This window comes from Psammomys obesus, unplaced genomic scaffold (assembly GCF_907164565.1).
Source record: "Psammomys obesus unplaced genomic scaffold, mPsaObe1.curated_primary_1811, whole genome shotgun sequence".
In the NCBI taxonomy this organism is placed as follows: Eukaryota; Metazoa; Chordata; class Mammalia; order Rodentia; family Muridae; genus Psammomys; species Psammomys obesus.
Genome location: NW_026594377.1, coordinates 4,548,549 through 4,575,040, shown reverse-complemented (window position 1 = coordinate 4,575,040; position 26,492 = coordinate 4,548,549). Strand labels below are relative to the sequence as shown.

General features: G+C 37.9%; 1 protein-coding gene across 2 annotated transcripts in view; it reads left to right on the top strand.

The window, feature by feature from the left end:
• The window catches only part of Marchf1 (membrane associated ring-CH-type finger 1), a 524,397-nt gene that overhangs the window by 154,098 nt on the left and 343,807 nt on the right, over positions 1-26,492 (top strand). The gene's annotated exons all lie outside the window — the stretch shown is intronic.

Below are 26,492 nucleotides of genomic sequence, written 5' to 3'. Positions count from 1 at the left end.
AGGGACAAGCCTTTCCCTGGGAAAAGTGTGTGCTCTCTGTGGTCGTCTGGGCATGCACATCACCTGGAAGAGAAACCAGATTCTTTTCCCACAAGGAGGAGGAAGACAGGATTTGATGTGGGTGAGACACAAGGTTTTTTATTTAAGTTGATACAAGAAGATCCTTAAAAGAGAGCAAATGTGGTACCGAAGAAGAAGATGAAGGCAGCTGCCTTAGAGGCTTGATGAGGAACTAAGACCCTCAGGGGAATGTCACCTCATCTCTGATGCGATCTATTTGAGAATACTTGTCTCTTCTCTGGAAAACTGCTGCTGTACTCGTGAACTCATTGTCTTACTTCAGAAGCGATTATAACAATGCTCTATCTGTAAGTGAAAAACGTGTGTGGTGAGCTGAGTTAGCCGTATTCAGAGATATCCCTCAATTGCGGAATGGATACTGAAATTGTGCTGCATTTACACAATGGATTATTACTCAGCAATTAAAAACAAAGGAAATCATGAAATTTGCAGGTGAAGGGTGGGAACTAGAAAATATCATCCTGAGTGAGGTATCGCAGAAGCAGAAAGACACACAAGGTATATACTCACTCATAAGTGGATATTAGATATATAATATAGGATAAATATACTAAAATCTGTACACCTAAGGAAGCTAATCAAGAAGGAGGATCCTGGGTAAGATGCTCAATCCCATTCAGAAAGGCAAAGATGATGGACATCAGAAGAGGGAGAAAACTAGAAACAGTACAGGAGCCCAACACAGAAGGCCTCTGAAAGCCTCTACCTAGAAGAGTATCAAAGCACTTGTTGAGACTCAAAGCCAAACATTGGGCAGAGTGAAGGGAATCTTATGCAAGAAGGGGAAGATAGTAAGACCTGGAGAGAAAAGAAGCCCCACAAGAAGAGTAACAGAACCAAAAAATCTGGGCACAGGGATCTTTTCTGAGACTGATACTCCAACCAAGGACCACTCATGGAGATAATTTATAACCCCTGCACAGGTGTAGCCCATGGCAGTTCAGTGTCCAAGTGGGTTCCATAGTTGTGGGAACAGGGACTGTCTCTGACATGAATTGATTGGCCTGGTCTTTGATCACCTCTTCCTGAGGGGGGGGGAGCAGCCTTACCAGGCCACAGAGGAAGACAATGTAGCCACTCCTGATGAGACCTGATAGACTAGGATCAGAAGGAAGGGGAAGAGGTCCTCCCCATCAGTGGACTTGGGAAGGGACACAAGTGGAGAAGGGGGAGGGAGGGTAAACTGGGAAGGGAGGAGAAAGGGAACTACGGGGGGGGGGATACAAAGTGAATAAACTGTAATTAATAAAAATAAAAAAGAATCATGCCATAATGCAAAAGAAAAAATCACATGATGTTACATAAAAAATATCACTACTTATGTTCCATTGATTGCTTTTACATAGTTTCATGTTAATATTTCTCTGATCTACAATGCAAAATGCAGTAACTCAAGCCTGGCTGCCCCTCTTACTAGATGCCGGTTTGCTTCATCATGTCACTGGATAACTGTGACAGTAATTATTGAAGAGATATGCTTAAAGACTTTTCATATCTTAATTAATTTTAAGTACGATTCCATTTTGTATTATATAAGATATTCTGCCTAATATAACAATAGAGAGAAACCTACTCAACAAAACCCAGGTTATCTGACAGCTACTACCGTCAACTTGACAGGATCTGGAGCCCCCTAGGTGAGGAGCTTCAAGACATACTTAGGTTAGTGTCTGGCTGGACCTGCCTTGATCAGGTTAACCCTAAGAGGCAACATCTTTCCCTGGGCTTGGGTTCTGGACTGCATAACAGGAGAATGTGAGCTAGTCCTAGAATCCTTCTTTCTCCATTTCCTCATGTGGATGCAGTGTCTATCCACCTCAAGACCTGCTAGCATGACTTGCCTGTGGTAGACAGCACCCTGGGACTGTGAGCCACAGAAAACACTTTCACCCTTGACGTGCTTTTCTCAGAGTGCTTCTTACACAGCTGCTGAGCAGAAAGACAATAATGTTCTTCTGTCTTGTGTATTTGGACAAAAGCAAGAAAAATGGAAAATGATACTGGCTTAAACAATATGGCTTCTCAAATAAAAAGTACACTACAAATAACTAAATGACAATAGTAATGTATAACAAATAGGCACTTTAAATACAATATAGATATTTATTAAATAATCAGCTATTAATTCTTTCTGAATCATTACTTTTTTATTTATATTATTGTAAATGAACCACATCAAACTCTTGAATTTATTTTAATGTCAGAAAATTGACTATTAAAGAGTATGAGCCATTAGGATATGGATCTCTGACTTTATAACTAAAATGAATTCCACATTTTCATGACCAACTATATTTAAATATGTAAGTATCTTTTATTATTATTAATAGTATTATTATTATTTACAATTTATTCCATTGTACCCCCCTCTCCCATCTCCTCCCTGTCCTACCCTCCCTTCTTCCTCCCTTATCTCTCTTCCCTAGTCCACTGATAGGAGAATTCTTCCTCCCTACTATCTGACCCTAGCCTATCAGGTCCCATGAGGACTACCTAGATTTCTCTTCCTCTGTGGGCTGGCCAGGTTGTCCCACCAAGGAGCAGTCAACTGACTTCATGTCATAGACTGTCTCTTCTCCTCTTACTAGGGAATCCACATGGAGACTGAGCCTGCCTATTAGCTACATCTAAGCAGGGATCTAGGTTCTCTCTATGTATGATCTTTGGTTGATTCATCAGTCTTTGCAGTCCCCTTTGGGCCCTGTTTTTATGTGTTTGGTTTGGTTTGTTTGGTGTCCTTGTGTGGCCCATGTTCCCTCCAGGTTCTTTTATATTTCTCTTCTTCCATAAGAATACCTGTACTCGTGTACTTGAGCAAATTTTGGGTATATGCCTAGCAGTGGTATAGCTGGATCTTGAGGAAGCACTATTCCTAATTGTCTGAGAAAGCTCCAGATTGACTTCCAAAGTGGTTGTACTAGTTTACATTCCCACCAGCAATGGAGGAGGGTTCCCCTTTCTCCACAACCTCTCCAGCATGTGTTGTCATTTGAGTTTTTGATTTAGCCATTTTGATGGTGAAATCTCAGAGTCGTTTTGATTTACATCTCCCTGATGGCTAAGGATGTTGAGAATCTCTTTGTTTCTCTGCCATTCTATATTCCTCTAAAGAGAATTCTCTGTTAAGCTCCATGCCCCATTTTTTTAATTGGATTACTTGATTTATTGCTTTTTAACTTCTTTAGTTCTTTATATATTCTGGATATCAGCCCTCTGTCAGATATAGGGTTCGTGAAGACTCTACCTAGCAGTGTATCAAAGCAGATACTAAGACTCATAACCAAACATTCAGCAGAGTGCAGGGAATCATATGAAAGAAGGGGGAGTTAGTATGACGTAGAGAGGATAAAAGCTCCACAAGGACCAAATATATCTGGGCACAGGATTCTTTTCTAAGACTGACATTCCACCAAGGACCATGTATGGATATAACTTAGAACCTCTGCTCGGATGTAGCCCGTGGTAGCTCAGTAACCAATTGGTTTCCCATAGTAAGGGGAACAGGAACTATTTCTATCAAGAACTCAATGGCAGGCTCTTTGGCCTCCCCACCCCCCCAAGGGAGGAGCAGCCCTGCTAGCCCACAGATGAGTACTTTGCAACCAGTCCTGAGGATACCTGATAAAACAGGGTCAGATGAAAGGGAAGGAGGTCGTCCCAATCAGTGGACTTGGAAAGGGTCAGGGAAGAGTTGAGGGAGGTTGGGTGGGATTGGGAGGGAATGAGGGAGTGGGATACAGCTGGAATACTAAGCTAATAAAATGTAACTAATAATAATAAAAAAAGAATACGTGCACTCTGTCTAAAGTTTGTCTATCCCCTGCTGGGTAGAGTCTTTTAGAAGACATTTGTCGTAGGCTCCATTACTGTTCTCTCTCTGCTACCCCTTTTGGAGTCTATCCTGTGTTCCCTTCTCAATGAGAATTAAGTATTTTCCCTAGGGTTGTCTTTTAGGTTCTTTAAGTCTGTAGATTTTCATGTTTATCTTATTTAATATGGCTAATATCCACTTATAAGTGAGTATATGTCATGCATATCACTCTGCTTCTGGGATACCTCACTCAGGATTATCCTTTCTAGTTCCCTCAATTTGCCTGCAAATTTCACCATTTCCTTGTTTTTAATAGCTGAGTAGTATCCCATTGTGTAACTGTGCTATAACTTCTGTACCCATTTTCTTTGGAAATATTTATCTTATTCTTTCCATTTCTTTAACCTCAGAGGAGTTCACTATCTTGAAAGATAACAAATGCCAATATTCTTTCCACACTTTTTCTCACCAGAGATGTAATCTTTAGATTTTGGTGCACATAGAGTTATGGACAATAACAGAGAAGTGTATAGAAGGCGTTCTATAAACTTACCCAAAGCATGACATGCTTCATATATTGCTTTGTAAAGTATAAATTTGTGACATGTGGTAAGGTAAATAGTCACAGCTTCAGTGCTGTCTTGTCCTTTGGTTGTTTTTAAATGCATCATTACTCTTATCAATACGATTTGTATAATTATATGATGAGTGTATATGTGCACGTGTTGGTACAGAGACCATAGAACATGTGTGGTGATCACATGATAGCTTTTTGGAGTCAGTTCTCTCCTTTCACCTTTACATGGATGACAGGGATTGAGCTGGTGTCACTGGACTGGAGAAGCAAGTGCCTTTACCATGTCACCAGCTCTACTGTTTTATTAACTGAGATCTATAATATCTTTAATAGGGAAACAACTTTTAAAGGGATATAAAATTCCAGCATGTTCCTATATCCCTTGCTTTGTCTAGCATACACTGCATGGGAAGAATTTTTCAACAGTAGCAACACATACAGAATCTGTGTTTTTATTCTATGGTGAAATTGTAGGTCAGAGACAGCCAAAGTTGATGACCTAGAGGCAGATTTTGCACCTGCTTTGGAACTGTATCCCCTGCCCAGGTCAGGGCTTGATTTCTTCAGCCTTTTAGATGTACAGCAATGAGTCTGCCAAGTACCTAACCCAGCCAGGGTTGTGCTGCCTTACTGGGATTTAACATGAAAAATGTCACAAAGCATCTCTGTAACTGTTTCATAAAAAATAACCTGCTGTTTACTCCTAATTGCTCAAAAGCTAAATTTAAGCTTTCATAAATCCCAATGTTCACAGACTTAGACTGTGCCCAATGAAATAAACCATTATACACAAATGTCACATTTCCCATGTGTAGACCCTAAACAACATTGTCCATTCTTGCTTTTCTTCTGGTCCATTAGAATTTGTTTTTCTCTGGATATAAAAAGCTTTGTTTTTAATTTCTAGGCTGTTAATTTAAAGCCTCCTTCATTTCTTTTATCTATCATGAATTATATTTTAATAGAATTTTTATTTCCATTGTATGCCATACACATATTCCATGTAGATAATAATGTTAAGTGATAGGTCACGAGGTTTTGTTTGTCATTAACACATGAAAATGCCATTCTTTATTTTTTCTGTTTTGATAGTTGTTATTGTTTTGAAGGTTCTGAGTGTCATGATCTGTTTTGACCCTGGAGATTTAAGAGCTCTGTTTCAAAACATGCCTACTCCTAACCAATGTTTTCTAAACCCATGTGCTCAGGAATATGGATATAGAGCCTTGTGTCATATTGGGCTTCTTGTCTATTTCTTGTGGCTTTTTTCATCTCTTCTAGAAAAACTTAAAAACATTCTCTGAGATGGAACACTACTTGGTTGTCCCTAGAAATAAGAGAACAGGTAAAGTCCAGCAAAGAATTTTTTTAAATATTGTTGTATGAAACATAAAGTTTTCTTCTTTTAACACATTTGGTTCTGCATCCCTCTACAATGAAACAGACTGTATTTTTAAAAGTCAAGTTTATCTTCAAATGGCTCCTCACAGATGATAATTTCAAAGTTAATATTCACTTACCTAAATTTAGGTTTGTGGGATCAGTTACAATGTGCACATGTATGCATTTATATCCATAGATATCAATTAGATGACAGTAGAATTTTACAATCTTTGATATTTTAAGTTAGGTTTTGTTTCTTTCTGTTAGCATCAAGTGTTAGTTTCCTTAAATATGTTTCATATGCACTGTTTTGATGTCAACCTTTACACTTACTTTAAATTTTTAATTTTGTCATGTCTTCACTAAATAAGCCTTTTCCTGTATAATTTTATGTACAGGTTAAGTATAGGTCTTGAGTTTTTCACCCGTTTGTGGAAAATATTTGTATATTTTCAGTCGTAGATTTTATCCTGTTTTGACAGATGATGTTTTAATGTTCAACAGTACTGAGGACTATCATCTTTTGGTTCTGGGATTGAAAGATGCATTTGAAAACACCTCCTACTTTTTTACAGAATACTTGGAGCCAGAAGGAACACAGTTGGACAATGATAGTGCCATTCCTAAGGGGCCCAGGAAGTGGGACAAGCAAAGTAGCATGTTCAGACACACAGGCAAGAGATTGCAGAGCTGTTGATGAAAGAGCCCAGTACACACGACAAGGCTGGCGAGCATGGAAGAGAAATCACGAGGACGTGAATTCAGAAGAGAGGAGAAAGTGACTTTCCAGACAATCAGCTTCTGCCTGAGAAAAGCAGGAAGTCATTGAAAGATAATAGAGTGCCCATTACTTTGGTCAAAGTGTAATATTTTCAATATAGTCATTGATGGATACTTTGGCCAGTATTTTAGATATTAGTACAAAGCTACTTCTGGAAGAGGGAAAAGCACAGTAGGGGCAAAAAGCCTGACTATCTTTGGAATAGATATCCTGTCCATTCTTTATATACAATGTCCACAATGATAGCAGCCAAGTACTCCATTACTGGGTTTATACCTGAACAACTCTCAATCAATATGCCATAGACATATTTTCGCACTCATATTTATGGCTGCACTGTTCACAAAGGCCAGGATATTCAAAAAGTCTAGATGTTCATCAACACTTGAGTTGAAAAGAAAGCCTAGTACATATACACTATGGAAATTTTATTCATTTTTAAGGAAAACTGAAAATTTTCAGGAAAATAGATTCACCTGGAGATATACATATTCAACATGAGAGATCTATAGGTTAAATTGTGTGTGTGTGTGTGAGAGAGAGAGAGAGAGAGAGAGAGAAAGAGAGAGAGAGATAAATGGAACGAGAGGGTCAGAGAGAAAAGGAAGAAAGAGAGAAGAGGAAAAGAGAAAAATGGGGAGAGAGAAGGGGAGGGGAGAGATGTAGAAAAAGCTAGGAGGTTGAGGAAGCAGTCTCACAGAGGGGTGATAGAGGAGGAAGGCAAAGAAATAGACTTGACAAGGACATGAAGGCAGCAAGAGGAATTACTTGGAGATTAACAGTGGGGTACCAAGCAAAAGCTGAAGCAGGATGCACAGGTGAGTGAAACAGTGAAGTGACAGAATTAGAACACACTGCAATGATACAAAATATGAAAAAACTATCATGACTTTACTTTGTATGATAACTTAAAAAATCATTTAAATCTTCGAAACATTCAGTAGAAATCTCAACTAATAATATTAAGAAAGAGGAAACTGAGATGCCCAATACCTTAACTTCAGTAAAGCAGAGAAAGTAATATAAGACACTTTGAATTTTTGGAAAACTTATTAGAAATGAATGTTACTGCTGTGACTGATAAAAGATCTCAAAGTAAACCTAAATATCTAAGCAGCTGTGTATTTGCCATCACTGACATTTTACAGTTTCGCCTACACAGACTACATATTTATACAAAAGTTAAATCCCATAGAATCTATATGTTAAGCAGACTAATGAAAGTTACGTATAATGCATGATGGTAAATAGGTCAGTAACACTTGATGCCTTTCATAAATGCTCCACGAAAGTCGAGAAGGAACGGCCTTCATCTGGGTCCTGGGAAGCTTTAACTATCAACAGGGCAGAGCTTAGAGTCATGGAGAAGGCAGTCTCAACAGAGAGCATGACTTGTGGAATTGCCTGGGAAAGATTGTCAGGTTAATTAATGCACCAGGTCACAGCTCCATAGCATTGGCAGGTTGTCTTCAGTGTGTCTGTACAGCAACAGCAGCGTGGAAGAACCTGGAAGTGAGTCCGCGAATAGCATTCCTCCATGTTTTCTGCTTCAGTTCCTCTGTGGAGTTCCTGTCTCAGTAATGGACTGTGATCTAGAAGTGTGAGCTATATAAGTCTCTTTTACCCTCAAATTACTTTCGTTCACAATGTTTTGCCACACTAAGAAAAAAGAAACTAGGAAATCCTGGAATCCATATTTTCAAAGTTCCTTGTGATTGGTACACTGTGTATATATGTATAAATGCATATATAAGTGTTTATGCAAAACCTCCTGGCAATTCAGTTACTTTTAAAAATGTAAGACATAAAACCCTGAGATCAAATTTACCATCATCAGAACTTCTTTGTGGCACTACATGCCTCAATAAATCTATACAAAAATACATATAATATTATGGCCTTGCGAAACAATATTAACATAAAGGGAAACATTATTTTATTGCAGTATCTTCCAGTGCATTTGTAAGGGAACACTGAAAAAATTCCATTGCCTTTATTTTTTCACATTCACAGCTTTGTGCCCTTGTTAAGTAGAACATCAGTGAAGGGTAAGTATCTCATGCATGTAGCAAAGGTATCCTTCAAAGGTATTGTATCAAATAATGTAACCTTCTCTGCTTCACCGAATACCTGTTTCTTAGAAAGGTAAGAGTGAAATGTGGTTTATTTTCAGGACAGAAGTGAAGGTTTGTTGCAAAGTTTGAATGAAATATCAATTTGACATGTCTTGAATTTTGATATATACAAACTCTTCTGCTAGCTTTATGGTATTTATTTCTCTCTCAAGAAGATCAAGAATATCTTTATTCAAAATTTCTTACTTCATCTGTAACAGTTCTTTCCAATAAATGTTTTGATCATGATTTTGAACAATTTATTAAAGTTATTAAATTAATATTTGCCTTTTGATGAAAACACCCAGTCCTTTAAGGCAGACTTCTTGTGCTTAACGGTTTGCTTAAGTAAAATATGTCCCTAGACTCTGAGTTTCATCATTAAATGCTGATTTATTTTAGCGCAGCTTAGAATTATTGAAAATAACTAGAAATTAACATAAAACATTCTCATTCATCTATTCTTTCTCATTGTTTTTATGTTAGTATTATAGATTTCTTATATTGACTGAATCAATACTGATGTGTTATTATTGAATAAATTTATTCTTCATTCAGACATCTTCCTTTTTTATCCAACATTTTTTTTTTATGAAACACTATCAGGTCACACTGCATTTGGTTATGTCTCTTTAACATCCATTTACCTTTCACAGATTTGTTGGACCTTTTGTCAATGACCTTAAGCATTTGAAAGTTATTGGGTAGGTCCTTTAAGGAGTTGCCCTAACTTGATATTTATCTGATTTCTTTTCCTAATAATTAGATTGAAGTCATAGATTTGGGGGAAGGATGACATTGTTAGCAACCTTAACTTAACAATCTTCTCTCCTGGGGGAGGGGACAGTATGTTGTTTTATCCACTTAGTCTTGCTCTTTTTTTTCTACCATCCTGTACTGTATGTACCCATTGGAAGGAAGCTGCCTTGAACAGCATACAGTGATGTTCCCTTCTGTCTTTAAAGATGGATTTTCTATTAAAATTGTTTCTAATTATACATAAAATATTTACTTAGTCTTTTCCCTTAATTGCCCTATATGGATCCTATTTTGGTAGACTCCTGGATATCCATCTCTAACTTTGAGCTATAATCTGAATCTACTCCACTCTGTTCAAATTCTCCCAACTTTGGCCATCAACAGCAAGCTTTGTTTTGTCCCATTTAGATTCAAAATAATAATTAGTTTGTATCCTTGTTTTGTTTTTCAACATATGCTAACCTTTAAGTACTGTGAGGTTGTACAAGTTCATCTTATGTTCTTCTTGCCTGCCTGCCCCTAGAAAGCAATCATATATTTATCTAAGGAACTTTACTTCCTTTTATTGCAAAGTAATATTGCATGTCTGATTTGTTAACTAACAATAACATAAAAGAAAATATGTGTATACTAATTTATGTTTGTATGTATATTCATAAGCATCGCCACATAAGTCACCTGTATTTGTGATATGCTAAAAGCAATTAGTCATGCAGTTTCTAACTCAGATCTATTGCTACGTTGTTCATTCCTTCTCTGCCTGTGTTAAGGATCTGTAACCTCCCTCTCCAGCACTGGAAAGTGTGGTTCTTACTATCAAACATTTACTTAAATATTCAGTTCTACTATACATTGAAATTGTAGTATTGTGACTCCCACATTTCCATAGAAAACATCTGTGTAGACTGAAGCACACTATTCACATATAATTCCATTTCCTCTAACCTTACAGGCTCAGCTCATTTCTCAATCTACTTAAGTCAATTTTCTCTCACATTCCTTAATTAGCCATTTTCTGTACATTTATAATATTATCAGCTCATATTTTTTCAGCCTGCTTTTTGTCCCAAGATTGGTAACCTAGCAAATGTGTTAATTTGCATATGTTAAATTTAAAACTGAGTTCTGAAACTCCAGAGAGTGTCATAGTGTAGATTATAACATCCAATAATATAGTGTCAGATAGAACAGTTTCATTGCCTGACCAGTGACTGTGCCATTGTTGCTATAAGCCTGACCTTCCTGGAGCATTATATTCAATACAAACAGAGGCTTCTTTAGCAGCAACATGCATACAATAAGCACGCATACCTTTTTAGGACTAATTCATTTCTGTTTATTTAGGGACACTATGCTGTTATATGAGCCTACTGCCACTTGTTCAGTCATTCACCTATTAATGGATATCTTTGCCACTTCTAATTTTGGTGATTAGATTTGTGTATTATCATCTATAATAATATTTGCATGTAGATCTTTGGGCCACATAAATTTCAAAATCAGTTGAATAAACAGCTATGAATACAATGGCTGGGTTTGCATAGTGTAACTATGATTGTCGTTGCAGACAAAATATGGGCAAAAGGTAAGAACCACGACTTCTGGGGCCTATGAGGTGGCACACCAGGTACAGGCACTTGCCATCAAGCCTGAGTTCCAGCCCAGACCCCACATGGTAGAAAGAAAGTACAATGCCCTTCAAGCTGCCTTCTGAAGTCTTCACACCCTTCCCAGCCACACATACTAAATAAATGAATAACAGCAAAACATTTTAAAAATGAGAAGGAGTCTCTTGTAGTACATCTGGTTTTAGCCCTTGTTATCACCCATTTTAGGAACTGACAGTTTTAATTAGTCTACATTGGTATCTGATTGTTACTTAGTTTATATAGCATATCATGGCTTCTTTATTGGTATTTCTGTTTTTATCATTTGCTCTTTTATTTCAGGTTTAATAATGGTCTCTGTGTTTAGGGTACTAGTCCAAACTCATATGCATTTTGTAAAAATGTTCTCCCACTCTTTAGCTTTTCTTTTCACGATTTCATGAGTCTTTCATAGAGCCGAAACTTATAATTTTAATAAATTCAAACTTATTAACTGTTTTTCTTTCATATAGAATGACTTTAATTTTCCAGTTAATACAGGGTCACACAAGGTTATTCTCATTGTTTTCTGTTTTCTTATTGAAGTTTAATGGTTTTGCTTGGACATTTACTTCTATGATCCATTTTGAATTAAATTTTATTTTTAAAAATGTAAGCCTTAAGCTTTATCTCTAAAGTGTTTTTTGTTTTGTTTTTTAATATGTGATGCTCAGTTGGTCTGGAACCATTTTAAGAAAAGAATGCTATTTTTCTGTTGTGTTTCCTTTGCTCCTTGCTCAAAGATGGGCTGACTTTTTATGGACCCTCAATTTCTTTCTTTCTTTTGTGTTTTCTTCCTTCCTTTGTTTCTTTATTGGTTTTTGAGACAGCATTTTTTTATAGCCCTGGCTGTCCTGGAATCATTTTGTAGACCAGGCTGTCCTCAAACTCACAGAGATCTGTCTCCCTTTGCTTCCCGAACGCTGGGATTAAAAGGTGAGCCACCACGCCTTCCTTAAGGGCCTTCTATTTTGTCCTACTGTTTAGTATGTGATTGGCTTATTATTTTTTAACAAACTGTCTTGTGTACTCTAAATGTATACTGTTTTAAAAGTAGAAACTTCATCCTGTGATTTTGTTATCGTTTGGTACTGGGTTGTCTTTCTTAGGAACTTTGGCTTTCTGCATAAATTTTAATACATTTGTCAGTATCCACACAATTACTTACCTGTATTTGTTTTGGAATTGCATTGAATCCATAGCACAAATTGGAAAGATCTGACATATTAACAACACTAAGCCTTTGAGTCATGAAAGTACATTATCATTGATATTGTTTAGAGGGGTTTTGTTTGTTTTGTGTTGTGTTTTGATTGGTCTTGTGAGTTTTACACTTTCCATGTAAGTCTTACAAATATTTTGTTAGATTGATGTCTACATATTTTGCCGTGAATAAATTTGGTATGTTTTTTTCAATTTCACCAGTTGCTCACTGGTGGCATATCCGGGCATATAAGAAAGCAAATGACTAGTGTACTGTAACCATATGCTTTGTATTTCATCAACTCTATCACCATTTTCCTACTTCTAGTCATCTACATGTTAAATATGTTAAAATTCTTCCTCAGTTTTTGCTGCTGTTTTTCTTCTCCATTTATTTTTTTATTAAATGTATTTTCATGTTTTGAAATTAAAATATAATTGCCTTATTTCCCATTTCTTTTCCTCTTTCTTAGTCCTTCCATGTATCTTTCCCTCACTTCCTCTCCAATATGCCCTTTTTTATTATTGTTACATATATGTAAACATATAAATATATAAATACAGCCTGCTGAGTCATTCCATGTTGCTTGTATGTATATGATTTCAGAGCTGACCACATGAAATTGAATAATCAATTAGGTGGCTTATCTTTGGGGACAACTAATTCTCTCTATTCCAGAAGTCCTTAGTTGCCGGTATTTCTTCATGCAGTGGTAAGGATGGACTTTCAGCATAGCATATGTATTGGGGTTGTCCTTGTTTGAGTCCTGTTCAGGCAGCCACATTGTTGAGTTGTACCCTGTTATCTCTACTTAATGTGAACAGAAAAGCTGGTCCTGTAGCTCTTAAAATCTTTCTTCCTCCTCTTCTACAATGTTCACCTAGTTTGTAGGAGTTGTACTGGAGATGTACTGAGTTTTTGTTTTCCATGATCAGATTTTCTCTACATTTGATTACTGTTTTTGTTGTTCCATTTCTCAAGAAATTTCTGTTGCTGTCTACATTCTATCTTAGTGAAGCAGGTTGGTATAAGTTAAAGCATTGTGCTATTGTTTCCTATCCAGAGAGTGACTTTTTAAATATGCATATACATACACATACATGCTAAGCAATAAAATCAAATCTCATAAAACTTAAATTGAAAAAAATCTCTTCAAATTCTTAGACAAAGGCCATGACCAATTCTCAAATTCAAAGATAAAGGGTACTATCTATTAGAGACACGTAGTGAAAACAGGGAACATTTAGATAAGCCAGAACTGTACTCTAGTGAAAAGGACACAAAATGAGAAAATTTATGGAAGGAAGTAATTGATAAAGTGAGGTGTGTATAGCTGCAGTCAACTGTGTTTTTCTAAAAGAAACAGAGTTTCACCTTCATTATACTGGAGTAATGTAAGGGGAGACAAGGTTGCAGGCTAGGTTGTACAGATATACCACACATATGTTGTTTAACGTAGAGTATCTCTTTCACACAGAGCTCTGTGCCATATGAGTAGGTTGCAGCATGCTTTGTGTCTCAGCAGAGTTGAGTAGAGGTCAAATGTAGGGATGGAAAAATTTAGGATAATGATTTTAGTTTGCATGTAATCACTAGTCAACTTGTTTCCTGAAAGGGTCTCCTCAACGCTACCTTCCCTTTCACTTAATGCTACTTTAAATGTCTTCTTTAAAGTTTGCAGAGTATTCAGTGCTCTCCTGAACTGTTTTATGAGGGTAGCTAAACTCATCTGTTCCTCACTTTATGCTAAACCCTGGCGATCTTCTATTTCTGTATCACGATTCCAAGAAAAGTTTCTGGCATAAAGAAAGTGCTCAGTAAATGTTTTGTAAATTAAAAGTACATTGTTCTTCATAAGATAACACTCAATTGCCTTGTCTTTTTTTCTTAATTTTAATTTGTTGTCAATTTAACCCACTGAGAATGCACCATTCTCCCATTTATTAAATTAAATGTCTGCTTGAAGTGGCATATTAAAAATTAAGCTCAGTTAAATCCCAATTTCCCGTGATCATTATATAAGTTGCTCTTGCTGCATCTCATATTAACTTAGTTCAATGGGTAAATCATAATTAACACGGATGCTTAATGATCACTTTCCCATTCTGATATATCAGTAATGATGCTTACAGTTTAAAGTGCTTTAGGGTTAATTACAAATGTTGATAATTTGCTTCCACTTCTGACTGGCAGTACATTCTTATATCTAAGGACTCAATATGTGCTCCAGAACTGCATAGGAAGAATGGAAGATGGCACAGGCTCACAAATCAGTTTCTAATACCTGTCAATGCTCTCAATTTACCTATGATATTTCTAGAATCACTGTTTTAAATTTAATGTTGAAGAAAGTTGTTTGAAGTCTGATGCAACATCCGAACATTTTAAAATAACAGTAAATCCTGTTTTGTTCCGTGCAGTTGTGATAGTTCCTCACCTACAAGGACTGTTTCTTCTCCTTTCTTTCTTTTCAATATGTACTTGCTCTACTGTGTTTCTCACAAGGTTCTCTAGAGACAGAATTCCCCCATCAGATCACGCAGAGTCCCCAGGTGCATCGTGTACAGGACAAACCATGAGGTAATATCTAGTTTCCGTGATGGAGATACAAAAGAGCAGCATTATGAACCATCACAGACTTCTTTCTAGTCATGAGCATTCTTCCTTCATATAATAAAGACCTTCCCAAAGCCTCAGCATTTCTGTCCTCTGGCATTTCACAGATTTAACATTCATTCTTAGTAACCCTGAGATTCTGTGAGCTTTCTAGTCTGCTATCATGGATAATGTTGACTTTTCTGTTTGCTCATGTTAGAGCAGAACCCAGAAAAATTAAATGGCTAGTAATACATTATGTATATACAGTATGTAATTCTGCTTTTGAAATTACTTAGCATAATCATTCCAAAATTAGGATCGTCACTATTACCTGTAGCCAAATTAAAAAAAAAAAAGGAAAAAAGAAAAAGAAAAAAAAAAAGAATACAGCTGACCTTGTAGTATATTAACTGTTTTAGCAGGTATAGCCAAAATGTTCATAGTTTAAATAGATCAGAAAATATAATTTTTATAAACCAATTTCAGGTAAGACTTGTAAGTTGCTTGCCTTAGGAAAATCTTCCAACGTAGAGACCAGAAAGATTCTCCAGAATTAATTTTGGCCAAAACACAACTCAAATAAAAGATGGATGTAGTCTTCTTGTGAACCCTTCTTTGAACCCTTCAAAACCCACCACATAGTAGAGGTTCAATAAATATTTGACAATAAATGAGAACTGAATAAGGAGTAGAACCACAACTATGATTGAAGCCACAACAAATGAAGTTATTCCATCTCAGAATCTGAGTAGGAAATAAGAAGTCAGGTGAGTTTACAAACACACTCCATAATAGAAACAAATAGTAACGTAACTTTGTGGACAATGTTGTTATACTTTTTATTAGGTATGAATTCTATATTTCTTTTTTTTTTTTAAATTACACTTTACTCATTTTGTATCCCCCCCCATAAGCCCCTACCTCCTCCCCTCTCAATCCCACCCTTCCTCCCCTTTCTGCCTGTATGCCCCTCCCCAAGTCAACTAATAGGAGAGGTCCTCTCTCCTTCCTTCTGATCTTAGTCTATCAGTTTGCATCAGAAGTGGCTGCATTGTCAGTGTTCTAGGTTATCTCCACGGATAGTCCTTGGTTGGAGTATGAGTCTCTGGGAACCTCCCTGTGTTCAAATTATCTTGTTCTGTTGCTCTCCTTGTGGAGTTCCTGTCCTCTCCAGCTCTTACTATTCCCCACTTCTTACATAAAATTCCATTCACTCTGCCCATCAGTTGGCCATCAGGCTCAGCATCTGCTCAGCATTTGACAGTCTGCACCGCAGAGGCTTTCAGAGGCCCTCTGTGGCAGGTTCCAAGGTTGTTTCCTGTTTTATTCTGGCTTTCAGAGGCCCTCTGTAGCAGGTTCCTAGGTTCTTTCCTGTTTTCTTTTTCTTCTGATGTCCATACTCTTTGCCTTTCAGGATGGGGATTGAACATTTTAGTTAAGGTCCTCTCTTTTGCTTAGTTTGTTTAGATGTACAGATTTTAGTGGGTTTATTCTATGTTGTATGTTTATATGAGTGAGTATATACCATGTGTGTCTTTTTGCTTCTGGGACAACTCACTCCGGATGATCCTTTTCAGGTCCCACCATTTACCTGCAAATTTCATGATTTCCTTATTTTTCATTGCTGAGTAATATTCCATTGTATAGATGTACCACAGTTTCTGCATCCATTCTTCAGTTGAGGGGATTCTGGGTTGTTTCCAGCTTCTATTACAAATAAAGCTGCTACAAACATGGTTGAGCAAATGTCCTTTTTCTGTACTTGAGCCTCTTTTGGATATATGCCTAGGAGTGGTATGGCTGGATCTTGAGGAAGCACTATTCCTAGTTGTCTGAGAAAGTGCCAGATTGCTTTCCAGAGTGGTTGTACAAGATTACATTCCCACCAGCAGTGGAGAAGGGTTCCCTTTTCTCCAAAACCTCTCCAGCATGTGTTGTCACTTGAGTTTTTGATCTTGGCTATTCTGATGGGTGTAAGGTGAAATCTCAGGGTTGTTTTCATTTGCATTTTCCTAATGGCTAATGAGGTTGAGCATTTCTTTAAGTGCTTCTCTGCCTTTCGATATTCCTCTACAGAGAATTCTCTGTTTAGCTCTGTTCCCCATTTTTTAAGTGGATTACTTGGTTTATTGCTTTTCAGCTTGTTTACTTCTTTATATATACTGGATATGAGTCCTCTGTCAGATAAAGGGTTGGTGATGATTCTTTCCCAATCTGTAGGGAGTTGCTTTGTTATGATGACGGTGTCCTTTGCTTAACAGAAGCTTTTCAAATTCATGAGGTCCCATTTATTGATTGTTGCTCTTAGGGCCTTGCTGTTGGTGTTCTGTTCAGTAAGTATTCTACGGTACCAATGAATTCTAGGGTATTCCCAACTGTTTTTTTTTAGCCGATTTAATGTGTCTGATTTTATGTTGAGGTCTTTGATCCACTTGGACTTCAGTTTTGTGCAGGGTGATAAGTATGGATCTATTTTCATTTTTCTACATATAGACATCCAGTTGGAACAGCACCATTTGTTGAAGATGCTATCTTTTTTCCATTGTATGGTTTTGGCATATTTGTCAAAAATCAGGTGTCCATAAGTGTGTGGGTTTATTTCTGGGTCCTCTGTTCGGTTCCATTGATCCACCATTCTGTTATTATGCCAGTACCATTCAGTTTTTATAACTGTTGCTCTATAGTACAGCTTGAGATCAGGGATGGAGATACCTCCAGAAGATCTTTTATTGTAGAGGATTGTTTTAGCAATTCTCGGTTTCTTGTTATTCCATACGAAGTTGAGAATTTTTCTTTCCAGGTCTGTAAAGAATTGTGTTGGCAATTTGATGGGAATTCCATTAAATCTGTAGATTGCTTTTGGTAAGATGGCCATTTTTACTATGTTAATCCTGCCAAGCCATAAGAATGGGATCTAATTCTTTCTTCAGAGACTTGAAATTTTTTTCATACAAATCTTTGTCTTGCTTGGTTATGGTTACACCAAGGTGCTTTATGTCATTTGTGGCTATTGTGAAGGGTGTTGTTTCTCTGATTTCTTTCTCAGCCCTTTTGTCTTTTGTGTACAGGAGGGCTACTGATTTTTATGAGTTAATTTTGTATCCGGCCACTTTGCTGAAGGTGTTTATCAGCTGGAGGAGTTCCCTGGTAGAGTTTTTGGGGTCACTCATGTATACTATCATATCATCTGCAAATAGTGATAATTTGACTTCTTCCTTTCCCATCTGTATCCCCTTGATTTCCTTCAACTCTCTTATTGCTCTAGCAAGGACTTCCAGCACTATGTTGAAGAGATATGGAGAGAGTGGGTAGCCTTGTCTTGTTCCTGATTTCAGTGGGATTGATTTAAGTTTCTCTCCATTCAGTTTGATGTTGGCTATAGGCTTGCTGTATATCACCTTTACTATGTTTAGATATGTGCCTTGTATCCCTGATCTCTCCAATACTTTACACATGAATGGATGTTGGATTTTCTCCAATGCTTTTTCAGCATCTAGGGAGATTATCATGTGGATTTTTCTTTCAGTTTGTTAATATGGTGGATCACATTGATGGATTTCTGTATATTGAACCACCCCTGCAGACCTGGGATGAAGCCTACTTGGTCATAGTGGATAATATCTTTGATGTGTTCTTGGATCCGGTTTGCAAGTATTTTGTTAAGTATTTTTGCATCAATGTTCATAAGGAAGATTGGCCTGAAATTCTCTTTCTTTGTTGAGTCTTTGTGAGGTTTAGGTACCAAGGTGACTGTGGCTTCATAGAATGAGTTTGGTAATGTTCCTTCTGTTTCTATTTTGTAGAATAGTTTGAAGAGAATTGGAATTAGCTCTTCTTTGAAGGTCTGGTAGAATTCTGCGCTGAAGCCATTTGGTCCTGGGCTTTTTTTGGATGGGAGACTTTTGATGATTGCTTCTATTTCTTTGGGGGATATAGGACTATTTAATTGATTTACCTGGTCCTGATTCAGCTTTGGTAAGTCAAATCGATCCAGAAAATTGTCCATTTCATTTAGATTTTCAAATTTTGTGGCATATAGACTTTTGAAATAAGTCCTAATAATTGTTTGGATTTCCTCAGTGTCTGTAGTTATGTCTCCCTTTTCATTTCTGATTTTGTTGATTTGGGTGGTGTCTTTCTGCCTTTTAGTTAGCTTGGCTAAGGGTTTGTCGATCTTGTTGATTTTCTCAAAGAACCAGCTCTTAGTTTCATTGATTCTTTGAATTGTTTTATTTGTTTCTAATTCATTGATTTCAAACCTGAGTTTGATTATTTCCAGCTGTCTACTCCTTTTTGGTGTGTCTGCTTCTTCTTTTTCTAGGGTTTTTAAGTGGGCTGTTAAGTTGCTTGAATGAGCTGTCTCGAATTTCTTCTTGAAGGCACTTAGTGCTATGAACTTTCCTCTTAGCACTGTTTTCATTCTGTCCCACAAGTTTGGGTATGTTGTGTCTTCATTTTCATTGAGTTCTAGAAAGACTTTAATTTCTTTCTTTATTTCTTCCCTGACCCAGCTGTCATTTAGTAACAAGTTGTTCAGTTTCCATGTATGTGTAGGCTTTTTGCTGTTTCTGTTGTTGTTGAAGCACAGCTTTATTCCATGGTGATCAGACAAGATACAATGGATTATTTCAATCTTCTTGTATCTGTTGAGGCTTGTTTTGTGACCAACTATATGATCTATTTTGGAGAAGGTTCCATGAGGTGCTGAGAAGAAGGTAAATTCTTTTGTGTTTGGGTGTAAAGTTCTGTAAATGTCTGTTAGGTCCATTTGATTCATGACCTCTGTCAGAGAAATTGTTTCTTTTTTTAATTTCTGTTTTGTTGACCTATCCTTTGTTGACAGTGTGGTGTTGAAGTCTACCTCTATTAATGTGTGGGGAGCTATATGTGGTTTAAATTTTATCAATGTTTCTTTTACAACTGTGGGTGCCTTTGTATTGGGCCCATAGATGTTCAGGATTGTGATGTCTTCTTGTTGAAATTTTCCCTTGTTGAGTATGAAGTGTCCTTCCCTGTCTCTTTTTATTAATTTTGGTTGAAAGTCTATTTTATCAGATATGAGAATGGCTACTCCTGCTTGTTTCTTGGGTCCATTTGCTTGGAAAGTCGTCTTCCAACCTTTTACCCTCAGGTAATGTATATCTTTGTGCCTTAGGTGTGTTTCTTGTATGTAACAGATTGCTGGGTTTTGTTTATGTATCCATTCTGTTAATCTGTGTCTTTTTACTGGAGAGTTGAGTCCATTGATATTGAGAGAGATTAATGACCAGTGGCTGTTAGATCCTTTGATTTTGATGTTGGCTGTGTTCATAAGGTTGTGTGCTTGGTTGCTTTTTGTTTTACTGTAGTAAGGTTAATTATTTCCTGTGTTTTCTTGACAGAAGCTAATTTTCTTGGGTTGTATTTTCCCTTCCAGTGTCTTCTGTAATGCTGGATTTGTGTGTAGGTATTTTTGGAATTTGTTTTTGTCATGAAATATCCTGTTTTCTCTGTCTATGAGGACTGAGAGTTTTGCAGGGTATAGTAGCCTGGGCTGACATCTGTGTTCTCTTAGGGTCTGCATGATATCTCTCCAGGCCCTTCTGGCTTTCATACTCTCTGTTGAAAAGTCAGGTGTGGTTCTAATAGGTTTGCCATTATATGTTACTTGGCCTTTTTCCCTTGCAGCTTTTAGTATTTTTTCTTTGTTCTGTATACTTACTATTTTGATTATTATGTGGTAGGAGGATTTTCTTTTCTGGTCAAAATTGTTGGGTGTTCTGTAGGCCTCATGTATTCTTATTGGCTACTCCTTTAACTTGGAAAAATTTTCTTCAATGATTTTGTTGAAAATATTTTCTGGGCCTTGTAGAAGGGAGTCTTCTTTTTCCTCTATACCTATTATTCTTAGGTTTTGTCTTTTCATATTGTCTTGGATTTCTTGGACGGTCTGTGTCAGGAATTTTTTGGATTTAACATTTTCTTTGACATATACATCGATTTCTTCCATTGTATCTTCTACCCCTGAGATTCTTTCTTCCATCTCTTCTAGTCTGTTGGTTATGCTTACCTCTGTAGTTCCAGTTTTCTTCCCTAGATTCTTCCTCTCCATTATTTCCTCCATTTATGTTTAATTTTTCCAATTCTATCTTCAGGTCTTGAGTTGTTTTGTTTACTTCCTTCACCTGTCTGATTGTACTTTCCTGTTTTTCTTTTAGTTCCTTCAATTCTGTTTCTTTTATTTCATTCAGTGCTTTAAGCATTTCCTTTCTAAAGGCCATAAACTGTTTGGCTGCAGCTTCCTCTATTCCTTTATGGATGGCAATATTCTGTTTGAGTTTATCTTCCTCTATGTCTTTATGTATCTTATTTGTTTCCTCTGTTATCATCTTCATAAGCATAGTTGTTAGGTCATCTTCTTGGATTTCTGTTATGCTGGGGTGTCCAGGGCTACTTTCCCACAAACTGTTTGGCTGCATTTTTCTGTATTTCTTCATGGATGGCCATAATCTGCTTGTCTTTAACTTCCTCCATTTCTTTGTGGATAGCCATGATCTGTTTGGTTTTATTTTCCTCTAATTCTTTACGTATTTTATTTGTTTACTCTATAATCCTCTTCATCAGCATAGATGTAAGGTCATCTTCTTGATTTTCTATTATGATGCGTTGTCCAGGGCTGTTTGCCCCTGGATGGCTGGGTTCTGGAGATGCCATATTGCTCTGTCTTTTGTTGGTTGAGCTTTTACACTGACCTCCACCCATTGGGCTGTTTTAGGTGTTGGCTGTTAGTTTCTATTTTTCCTGGAGTCCTGAGGTAGGGAGAATCTCCTTGGCCAGAAGATGATTTTTCCTGAAGGAGTCCTCCTCTGCTTTTTGGTTATGGTCACTGTATGGCCAGTGTTTCTCAGGAATTACCACTGCTCACCTCAGGTTTATAGCCCTGAGTAGTAGCTGTGGTCTTTGTTAGGCAGGGGGGGGGGATCTCCTCTTACCCATAGAATTTCTCAAGACAGCTGCCCCACTGCTGGGTTTCTCGTTATAAATTTAGTGTGCTGCTGCTCACTAAATTTCCAGGTACAGTCCTCTTGAACAACCTGCTGATTCCCTGGCTGTGGGGTTTTCTCCCAACAGGGAAACTCAGTCTGTTATCCTGGGGCACACAGTTCTGTCTGGGAAAGTGAGCGGTGCGCCCAGCAAGTCTCTGGGCCAGAGGCTGAGTGCTCTGCTCTGGGCCTAGAGAATGTGCAGCTAGGTTGAGTTAGCACCTGTGTGCACTGCTCTGGTCTGGAGGCTGAGTGCCTCACTCTGGACCAGAAGCTATGTGTCCCTGTCTGAGATGGCGGGTGCAGGCACTGCTCTGGTCCAGAGGCTTGGGTGCAGCCCTCTTGAAGGACAAGGGATTCCCACAGTTTTGTCAGTGTAGCTAGGGATAACTGTTTGATCCTTGGCACAATATCTGAGGGCTGCTGTAATGGCTGTCTGGCTTTTGTATGTCTGAGGATGCAGCTGTGTGTCCCATTGCCCTAGTGGAACTCAATAATGGCGGCTGAGCACAGTGCTCCTGCCTGCATTAGAAAGCTAGAGCCTAGAGTCTGCGTGAATCCAGAATGTCTTTGGTGCTGGGTGTCCTGAGTGTTAGACCTGATGATCCCCTCTGCTGGGGGTTTCCTCCTGCCAGAGACACCCAGTCTTTGCTTTGGGGACCACTGTTCTGTCTGGGGTGGCGAGTTGAACCCACAGGCACAGATGCCTGCCTGTGGCTCTGCCTTTCTGGCCGTTGGGAGCCTGAGGGTTTGCTTAAACTGGATAATTTTCCGGAGACCTTTTCGGGGTGGAGGTGTTGGCTGAGTGCTCTGAGATCAGACCAGCTGTTTTTCTCCCTGTGGGTTTGCACCTGACCGTGAAACGCAGTCCACTGGTGCTCTGGTGCCCTGGTGCCCTGGGGCCCACAGTTCTATCTTAGGCGGCAAATCAGGCTCGCAGGCAGGGCTCTGTGCTGGAGCCTGGGTCCCCGGCTCTGGCTCCTGGCTGGCTCCTGGAGCACCTGAGGAACCCGAGTCTTTTCCAGGGGATGTCTGGGTGACCTAAGGTCGGTCCCAATCATTTCCTGCTCCATGGGGTTATTTCTCAACTGGAAAATCCAGTCTGTGATGTTCTGGGCCCACAGTTCAATCTGAGACAGTGACCAGATCACGCTGGCATGTAGCTCTGGGCTGGCGACCAAGTGCCTGGCGGAAACAGGATCTCTTCCGTGGTTTAGCAGGGTGAGTTAAAGCTGATTGAATACCCCACTGTGGGGCATCCTCTCACCTGTGAAACACAATCACTTGTGTTTTATTGCTGCGAGTTCTGATTGGTGGTCACTGTGCCTATCCTGCTGTGCAGCTGCTCAGAATGAGAGTCCTCCCGGGGCCGCCATCTTGCCCCGCCCTCCCTATATTTCCTTTTTATTAATTTCTTTTTTAGTAATTACAATTTATTCACTTTGTATCCCAGCTGTAGCCCCTTCTCTCATCCCCACCCAATCCCACCCCCTTTCCCTCTTTTCCTGCCTTGTCCCTCTCCCAGTCCACTAAGAGCTGAGGTCTTTTTCCCCTTCCATCTGATCCCAGCCTATCAGGACCAGCTGCATTGTCTTCTGTGGCCTGGTAAAGAGGCTCTCCCCCTCAGTGGGAGGTGATCAAAGAGCCAGCTACTGAGTTCATGTCAGAGACAATCTCTGTTCCAATTACTAGGAAAACATTTGGACACTGAGCTTCTATGGGCTACATCTGTGCAGGAGTTCTAGGTTATCTCCTTGTGTGGGCCTTGGTTGGAGTTTCAGTCTCAGAAAAGCCCCCTGTGCCCACATTTTTTTTTTTTTTGGTTCTGTTGTCCTCTCCAAATCTTTCTATCTCTCCCTTTTTTCATAAGATTCCCTGCACTCTGCCCAAAGTTTGGCTATGAGTCTCAGCATCTGCTTTCATACCTTGCTGGGTAGAGTCTTTCAGAGGCCCTCTGTGGTAGGTTCAATGTCCTTAGTAATCAGGGAAATGCAAATCAAAACGATCCTGAGATTTCACCTTACATCCATCAAAATGGCTAAGATAAAAAACTCAAGTGACAATGCATGCTGGAGAGGATGTGAAGAAAGGAGAACACTGCTCCATTGCTAATGAGAAGGTAAACTTGCACAACCACTTTGTATATCAATATAGGAATAGTGCTACCTTGTCCTTAGCCATCAGGGAGATGCAAATCAAAATGACACTGAGATTTCACCTTACACCCATCAGAATGGCTAAGATCAAAAGCTCCCGAGACAACACATGCTGGAGAAGTTGTGGAGAAAGGGGAACCCTCCTCCATTGCTGGTGGGAATCCAAACTTGTACAACCACTTCAGAAATCATTCTGACACTTTCTCAGACAATTAGGAATAGTTATTCCTCAAGATCAAGCTATATCACTACTAGGCATACATCCAAAAGAAGCTCAAGTCCACAACAAGGAGATTTGCTCAAGCATGTTTGTAGCAGCTTTATTTGTAATAGCCAGAACCTGGAAACAACCCAGATGTCCATCAACGGAGGAATGGATACAGAAATTGTGGTAATTTTACACAATGGAATACTACTCAGCAATTAAGAAGAAGAAAATCATGAAATTTGCAAGCAAAGGGTGGGAACTAGAAAAGATCATCCTGGATGAGGTATCCCAAAAGCAGAGAGACACACATGGTATATACTCACTTATAAGTGGATAGTAGACATACAATATAGGGTCATCATACTAAAATCTGTACACCTAAAGAAGCTAAGCAAGAAGGAGAACCCTGGGTAAGATAATCAATCCTTATTCAGAAAGGCAAACAGAATGGACATTGCAAGAGGGAGAAAACATAATTTCTATATTTCAGAAGTATTAAAATGATATTAAATCATAAATTTATTTATAATTTATAAATAAAAATGTATAAAAATTTAAAAGTTAAGAACTTGATTTTTTTTCAAATAAATAAACAGCAAATAAATTGACAAATTTGTTTATTATTGATTAAGCTGTTTGGTCATAGATATTTCACTGTTTCTGAATAAAAATGGTCATTTCATTAACACTTAGCACACTTCAAGAAATGCAATTAATGACTGATGAGTAACTGGGGCAGAGTGTACTGAAAATATGGGAATGTTTACTTTCTGAAGAGAGCAAACTACTTTGATGCATGTATTTCTTATTATATGAGTCAGAATTTCTTTAAAAAAAAATCTCAGGCAGCGTTTTGAAACGAACAAGAACCAATAATTTGCTGCTCAGTCAAACCATCTTCTCCAGTTTCTCTCAGCCTTCCCTTCTGGACCACAAATGACTCACTGATATTAGTCCACAGCCTCTATAAGAAATATATTTCGCTGCCTGCCTTCAACTTAATTTTCATGGCAGTTTTTTTGTTACTTTCTTGTCTACTTCGTTTGTATCCATGTAACTTAAACATTTGTCACAAGAGCAATAGCTGCTCGGTCCATAAGTAACCTTTCTTTGTGTTACTTTCATAAAGCTCTGAAACATGCTGTTTTGATTCCTGAAATGTCATAAACCACCAGATTGCTAATTGCTTTGATGCTGTGAAAAATAATTACTCCACATTATTTTTGATATTTAATTGACAGTGTAATGCATTTAACTAAAGACCTGCAATAAACTATTTCTAATTACTGGGGGTGGTGGAGTGGAAAAGTAGGCTGTAAAACTTTACAAGGGAACATAATGTTTCTCCATTATGTTCAAAGTCCTTGTTGATATGACTTTCAGAGACACAAAATTCAAATGAAAAGCTCTGAAAAGCTAGGAAGAGCTTTGGAGCATTTTAGTCCCAATGAAATAGGTCTTTATTTTAGAATTATTGTCTTTAATAGGTTGAGCTTTTGATGAAAATCAGCTACTAAGTTCACTATATTTTTTCTAAAATTTTTCTTCTCTACTCAACCTTTAAAAGAAAGATAATGATGGCACTAAGATGATGGTTAGTCTATCACCGATGTTAACTCCACATATTCTGTTTGTGTGAGATGTTTTGCTGAAACCTGTGCAAATTTTATTTGACGTTGCTATATGTCATACATATCACAATGGCTATTTGGTTTATAATGAACTATATAAGTATTGTATATTAAATATAATAATGGACTATATAGATATAGATATATGGATTTATGAGATGACATAGAAAATTAAATTGTCCCTGTTGCCCAGTGATGAAATAGATGTCTTGACATCATTTGTAGTACGTTCCTCATATTAAAAAATATATGACATATATAATCTAGTAGTGCTACCTCCAACAAATCTAAGATGCTTCCACCCATAAAAGCACACTACACATTTAATTATATACAGTTTGTGGTGCAGAACAATGATCGTTAGTCGCTATTATATTTATAAGTATACAAAATCTTTTAGAGAATATATACATACATAAGTATATATATATATATGTGTGTAGATGTATAATTGGCTATGAAACAGTACATACTATAGATAGATAGATAGATAGATAGATAGATAGATAGATAGATAGATA